Raw genomic sequence first — 7,879 nt, 5'->3', positions numbered from 1 at the left:
AATTTCTGGAGTCCTCACATTCTATACTCATGCAAATAAATCAGGGAAAGAAGGATATAAATCAGGAGACTTAAGTAAAGTGGTACAAAGTCCATACAGCTCTGTACAAAAGGCAGAACTGTATGCCATTCTTATGGTACTGATGGACTTCACAGAACCCGTCAGCATAGTCACTGACTCTCAATATGCAGAAAGAGAGTTGTTTTACATATTGAAACTGCTTAATTTATTCCTGATAATACAGAATTAACTTCATTATTCATACAATTGCAGGAAATCATCATAAAAAGGGAACATCCTATATATATAACACATATCAGATCCCATACAGGCCTTCCAGGACCTCTAGCACAAGGTAATGATGAGATTGATCAGTTACTAATAGGTAATGTGCTAGAAGCCTCAGAATTTCATAAGAAATACCATGTAAATAGCAAAGGTTTGAAGAATCCTTGGCAACAAGCTAAGGATATTGTGAAAAAATGTCCTACTTGTTCTGTCTATAACCAAACTCCATTACCTGCAGGAAGCAATCCAAAAGGTATACAAAGAAATGAAATTTGGCAGATGGATGTGTTTCATTTTGCAGAATTTGGAAGATTAAAGTATGTACACCATACCATTGACACCTATTCAGGATTTCAGTGGGCAACTCCTATGAGTTCTGAAAAGGCTGATTCTGTGATTACACACCTATTAGAAGTTATGGCCATCATGGGAATACCTGTACAAATTAAGACAGACAATGCCCCAGCATATGTCTCCAATAAAATGAGACAGTTCTTTGCTTATTACAATATAAAGCATGTTACAGGTATACCACACAATCCCACAGGCCAAGCAGTCATAGAAAGATCCAATCGAACTTTAAAGGATATGCTAAATAAACAGCAACAGGTAACAATGACTCCTAGAAATAGATTGCATAGTGCTTTATTAACCTTGAGTTTTCTCAATGCTGATGAGAAAGGAACAACAGCTGTGGAGCGACATTGGATGACAGACCAAACTCCTGAGCTAAACCAACCGGTTTATTTCAAGGATGTGCTGACCTCAGAATGGAAACCTGGATATGTTCTACATTGGGGAAGGGGTTTTGCCTTTGTTTCTGCAGGAGAAGAAAAGCTATTTATACCAACAAAATTAATAAAAATTCGATTTGAATAGGACAAACCCCTTGATGAGGAGAAGCAAAAGATTATCCACCAATGTGACATCTCTACAAGTTGTAAGAAAAATTTAACAATCCAAGATTGGGGTAGGGTTCTGTTTTTGTCTTTCCAGGATAATGGAAATACCCATCTTCCAGAAATCATAAGGCCTTGGATATCCGGATGTTTACAGCAGAAAGAAAGAATCTATTGGTACCAATCTACACAGGGTAAAATCTCACTGTCTAACACCTATATCTCTATCAAACTAGAAATGTTGTGGTTCCAATTCAATTATAAACCAAGCTGGCTTTGGAGATGGAATTGGCTCACTCCTTCTCTAAACCCAAGCATATTGCTAAAAGAAAAGGTTGAGAGATTCTTCAGTCCCATATCAGAAGAGCCCTCTGGTGTGGGACAGAAGGAAACCAATAAAAAGGGACCATTGTCTTCAAGATTCTAATTCTCTGCATGCTTACTCTTGATTTCTCAGAATCCTTTCTTACATGTTATGTCCTCTTTAAATCCAAACTTTCCATTTTGATAAAAAAGTTTTTCCAATAGCAATCTCTGAAGTCTCCAGAATGAAGATGGGGCCCCAACAACAACAACTCTACCCAATCCAGAATGATGCCATGATAATCATCATCATACTACACTTCTTGCTAGAATTTCAGACAATTTTACCCATTAATCTGAGACTTGCTGTGGAATCTACAGTTAGTCTAGCTGATTTAACTATCTGAGCTTTCTCACAATACCCAACAGAGATACCATCACCCCCAAAATAGCAGGAAGTAATTCTAAGAAAACGATGCCCCTTCTCCCTAAGGTTTCATATTTCTCAGGGTTATGGATGATGGTTATAGGGTTGGGGGTGGAAGAAAATATTAAAATCAGTATTCTCCTTTAAAAAAAGTGTCTCAAAAAAAAAAGGAAAAGAAGAAATGGAATGGATCGGTATAAGATGTTATGGTAGATTATTGTATATACTAGTAAACAAATTTAGTAAAATAGCAGCCTTAGATAATTTGCACTGTTATGGATCCTTATATGTTGATACAAACGTAAACTGTTTTTATATTCCTGTTTAAGATAATTTGTATATTGATACAAATACAGAACTGTATTTGTTATAATGTACATATAGTTCTACTCTTATTTGAAATATTTGTATATTGATACAAATGTAAATTTTTATCTGTCATACTTTATGTATGTTCTACTTCTGTTTAGGATATTCTGTATATTGATATATATTTAAGATTATTGTCATATTTTGTATCGCACTATACATTCCTACCTCTATTATAAATATCTTGTGTATTGTCACAATTTTGAAGTCATCGTCCTTTACCATACATTTGCTTATAGACTGTTTACCTTGTTTACATGAAGCCTTAGTCCTTAGGTTATTTCAGTAAATAAGACTTATCGATTTATAGTCGCCTATACTTGTCATCTCTATAGTTACATTAGTTAGGTTATCCAGATTTACAGATACATAGGTCGGATGGACAGGTAATCTTCAAACACTTCATAGACCTAGAGAATATGGCATTTAAATAACTTAGAATTCTGTTGACGTGAGACACAATTGCTCCTGGCAGCACCAATTTGATCCCGAGAGAATGTTGGGCTTCTAAGACATTTCCAGTTGGAAGTTTGTCTTCTTGGCACAAAATGGCCTATTTGGCAAAGAACTGACTTGCCTCAACTGCTGACAATATGAGTGCTGTCCTTCTGGATAAGCGGGACACAAGGAAAAGTGACTTCTGAACTCTGCCAAGACGGGGTAAGATGGTTTTTCAGAATTCCTGCTTCTGAAAATGGTGTGTCAGATACTCTAGGCCTGTAGCCAATTTGAATGCACCAACAATGCTGAGAAATATTAGGTGACTGTCCAGGCTGCCAGCTGTCTCTGTCTACTCTTGCAAGATTGCCGAAAGTTGCTTGACTCCATCTTTCATTTCTCAGGTAGCATTTTATTCCTTCTCAGGTCTTTGATGGGCTTGAAGACTAGCAGTTATAGTTACAATTTAGTATATATATATATATATATATATATATATATATATATATATATATATATATATATCTTAGATAGAACATATTAAGTATTAGATTCAGGTTCTTTAGGATAGGACAACTTTTGGAATGATCTTTGTAACGTGCCATTTACCTACGCTCTAGACTTCTCTAGATTTAGTATGTGTTTCTTGCTTAATATTGATCGCATTGGTTGTAGTTCCATCTTATCTAGGTCATTAACCCTATTTACCCCTGGACAATATTTGATAACCTTTCCTTGCATACAGTCTTGTATTAGGTTAGAACCTTCTTATTTAGACAAAAGGGGGAGATGTAGTGGGTAGGCATTCCAACGTTGATCTGGAAGTTCCAACCCCTGTTGAGGCTTTGGTAACGGTCACGCCTACAAGGTGGGGCCAAGAGAGGAGCCTGAAGACCCGAGATCCAGATGTGCTGTCTCTCTTGGTTCGTGGACCCTGGACGCTGGAGGTAGACCAAACAGAGTTCTCCAGAAAACACCGCCGGACTGCAGTACATCTTTCCCAGACTCTGCAACCTACCTATCCCTTCATTTGTAAGTTACACCACTAAATAAACCTCCCTTTTAACTATGTGGAGTGGCCTTAATAATTTCACCCATAAGATGTGACACTCATATTGGGACTGCCAACATCCATAGATGAGTTGAAGCTTTCTTGGGCTGCAGGGGAATTTTTGATGACTTCTTGAGTATAAGGGGTATATCGGGGTCTTGTTGTGGTAGTAGTAGAAGTAGATGACTGGAAGTCCCTTGGGGAAAGGTGGAATGCCTGAGATTCTCTTCATAAGAGGGAGTGGTTCCCACATCCCCTTCTGTATAGATGGAAGGTTGTGTGTTCTCTTGGGTTGTAGCTTTTGGTTTCTGGTCCCTTTTGGCAGAAGCAGAATGTCTAAGCCCACTTTATGACAAAGAGGATTGTTTACAGCCCTCGTGCTCTGAATTGGAAGTGTGAACATCTGCTCTGTCAGAGGGGGCCTTTTCCAACTTGGATTTGGTAGATTTGGAATGTCGAGGGACTCCTTGGGAAGATGGAAAACTTCTGCAGCACTCCTCATGAGATCGTGAGGCTCTGCAGTCTCCCTTATCAGAAGGAGAAGTGGTGATGCTCTCTTTGGGCTCAGTCTTAAGCCTTACACCCTTTCAGTCAGAAATAGAAGCTTTGCCTCCCTTTTTGGAAGAATGGTAAACTTTCAAGCCCCCATCTTCTGATGGGACAGATTTCAGGCCTGCTTCTTTAGAGCATGTCTCAATTTTGTTTTCTTTGATTTAGAATGTCTGGAGCCACTTCATGGAGAGGTAGAATGCCTGAGATCTTCTTTAGGAAGGGAACCAGATCTTAAGCACAATTCTCGTTACATTGGAGGTGAAATGCTCCTCTGAGGAGTAGAGGTAAGACTTGAGTCCTTTTGTTCGTACATTAAAGATGTGAGCCTACTTTTGGCAGAAGGGAAAGATCTTAAGCCATTAATGCCTGAAAGGGAATGTCTGATATCCCCTTCAGACAATAGGTCATGTCTTGATATGTTTTTGGTAGAATTGGAAATTCTAGGGCTTATTTTGGGATAAGGGCAGTCTTCATGAGAAGGAATAGGAATGAGGTCACCAGGTGCACAAATGGACAGTCCCAGAAACTCTGTTGAAAATGAAGGTCCCACAGCTTTTTGGGTAGATGGCATAGGTTCTAGAGCCCCTTGGGCTGTTTTTCAGGTTTCTGGAGTATTATGAAGAGATGTTGATGGTTCCAGAATCCCTTGATCAGCCACTGAAGGGCCCAGAGCACCTTGGTTAGAATTCAAAAGAGCCCCCAGCACAGACGTAAAAGATTCTAGAGTCCCTGACACAGATTCTAAAGTTTTACAAATCTCTTTGGTAGTTGGCAAAGGTTCTGATGTCTCTGGCATAAGGGAAGAAGGTTGGAGAGTCTGCACTGAAGGAGGTGGAAGTCGCAGGGAATCTTGGTCAGATGGTGAAGTTTCTGTAGTCCCATGGGTAGAAGATGGTATTTCTAGATTGCTTTGGGTAAATGGTGATGTTCCTATTCTCCCCTGGGCAGAGTCACAAAGTCTATGTTCTCCTAGATCAGATGATGACTGTCCTAAAGGCCCTTGGTCCAAACAAGGGCCTGGAGCCTCTTGGGACAACAAGGAAGTATATGGAGACCCGTGAGCAGATGGTGAATGTCTGAGAGATTCTTGTGCTGATGTGGACAGTCCCAGAGCCCCTTGTGAATACAATAAATTTGCTACACAGCTTCACTGAGATGGTGACTCTCCCTGTACACTTGAAGATATTTTCTGACAACCATGTTCTGAGGGAGAAGGTAACATTTCCATACGCAGATGAAGTGAGTCTCAGAGACCCTTGGCCAGCTGGAGAAGATTCCAGAGTTTTCTTAGAAGATATTGATGGTCCTGAAACTTCTTTTTCAGATACAGAAGGTGCCATAGGACCTTGGGCAGAGACTGAAAGTCCCAGAGACCCTGGGGTATATGGCAAAGTTTCCAAAGTTCCCAGAGAAAAGTCTGATATAGTACAAGCCTCTTTGGTAGATGGCAAATTTTCTGATGTCTCTGGTGTAAGAGGGGAAGGTTGCAGATTCTGCACTGAAGGAGACAGATGCTCTTGAGAATTTTGGGGAGGTAGTGAGGTTTCTGTAATCCCATGGGTAGAAGATGGTATTGCTAGGGTGCTTTGGGTAGATGGTGATGTTTCTAATGTCCACTGGGAAAAGTCAGAAAGTCCAAGATCTCCTGGATCAGATGATAGCTGTCCTAAAGCCTCTTGTTCCAAACAAGGACCTGGATGATGAGGAAGTATGTGCAGACCCTTGAGCAGATAACCAATGTCCAAGAGATTATTGCACTGATGTGGACAGTCCCAGATCCTCTTGTGTAGACAACACATTTCCTAAAATCCTGAGATTTTCTGAGGTCGTGAATCTTCTGGAGTCACTTTTTTACTCAAAGACATTTCCTGTAAACCTTGGTCTGTTAGTGAAGCCCTTATAGGCCCAGTTGGAGATGAGGCAGATTTCACAGATCCTTGGTCAGATGGAGAATGTTCCAGAGTATTCTGGGAAAGTGTTGGTGATACCAATATCTCTTGGTCAGACATAGAAGTGCCCACAGCACCAGGGGCAGATGTTGAAAGTTTCAGTGTCTCTGGGATAGATGCCAAAGTTTCTAGTGTCATTGAGACAGATTTTAAAGTTATACAAACCTCTAAAGATGGCAAAGGTTCTGATGTCTCTAGTTTAAATTGGGGAGGACCCAGAGGCCTCTACAAAGGAGCCTGGATTCCTAGGACACTTTGAGTAGATGGTACAGACTCTACAGACCCTTGGGCAGATGATGGTGTTTCTCTAGCATCTTGGGTAGATGGTGATGTTCCTAGAGTACCTTCTGAGGATTGGGAAAGTTCACAATCTCCTAGAGCAGATGAATATGCTAAAGCCTCTTGGGCTAAAGAAGGGCCAAGATCCTCTTGGTAAGATGTAGAGGTTTCTGGAGACCCTTGATCAGGTTTTTAATGTCCTACATACTCTTGTGTTGATATGGAAGTACCAGAGCCCCTTGGGCAGATAGTGAATCTCCAAAACACCCTTGCTGAGGTGGTGAAGGTCCTAGAAACCTGTGGGCAGATCTAGACAATTATGAACACAATTGGGCTGATAATAAAGATTCCAAGGTCCCTGGTACAGATGGAGTAGGTCCCACAGAACTTTAGAAGATGGAGAAAGTTGAAGAGTTTGCTGGAGAGATGTTGATGATCTCTGAATTGGTTGGTCAGAATCACAAGGGCACACAGCACATTGGGCAGATATTGAATGTCCCAGATTTCCTGGGAGAGGTGGCAAGGTTCCTAGAGTCCATGATGAAGATTCAGAAAATTTAAAAACCATATGGGGAGATGGCAAAGTTTCTGATGTCTTTGGAGTACGTTGGGAAAGTCCCAGATACCCTGGGCAATGAGGCTGAAGTTGTAGAGCACCTTGCACATCTAATGAAGCATCTACAGTTCTCTGGACATATGATGTGTCTAGACTAATGTGGGAAGATGGGAAAGTTCACAGTATCACCTGGACAGAGGGAGAAAGTCTATCTTCTGGGACAGATGGGAACTATGCTATATAGCTCCTTGATCATAAGAAGGCCCTAGAACTTTGTGGGAAGATGTGGAAGTTTCTGGAGACCCTTGGGCAAATGATGAATGTCCTAGAGACTCTTTCCCCTGGAAAAATTTTGAAGGTCCTCAAGTGCCCAGGGAAGGAGACTTGAGTCTCAGATTGTCTTGGGCTTATGGCAAAGATTCTGTATGCCCCTGGCTAGCTGGTGAAAGTTTCATAGCCCCTTGGGTAGATATGGATGTTCCTAGAACACCCTGGGCAGAGAGGGGAGGTCTTTGAAACAATGGTACAGGTGGAGACACTCCTAAATCCACTTGGGTAGATGGAGAAGATCCTAGAGTCACTGGAGTAGATGGTAAAGATCTCAAATCCTCTATTGAGCAATTGGATATTCTTAGATCACAACGGGTATGTGTAGAAACTTCCAGAGTTCCCTATGAAGACAGGCAAGGTCTTCCAGCTTCTTGGAAAGACAAAGCTCCTGAACTCACTTGAACAAATAAGGAAATTACCAAAGGCCCCAGGGAAGAT

Source organism: Peromyscus californicus, unplaced genomic scaffold (genome assembly GCF_007827085.1).
Source record: "Peromyscus californicus insignis strain IS unplaced genomic scaffold, ASM782708v3 Scaffold_10__1_contigs__length_136768540, whole genome shotgun sequence".
NCBI lineage: Eukaryota > Metazoa > Chordata > Mammalia > Rodentia > Cricetidae > Peromyscus > Peromyscus californicus.
Note: the sequence above shows the minus strand (reverse complement) of the source record.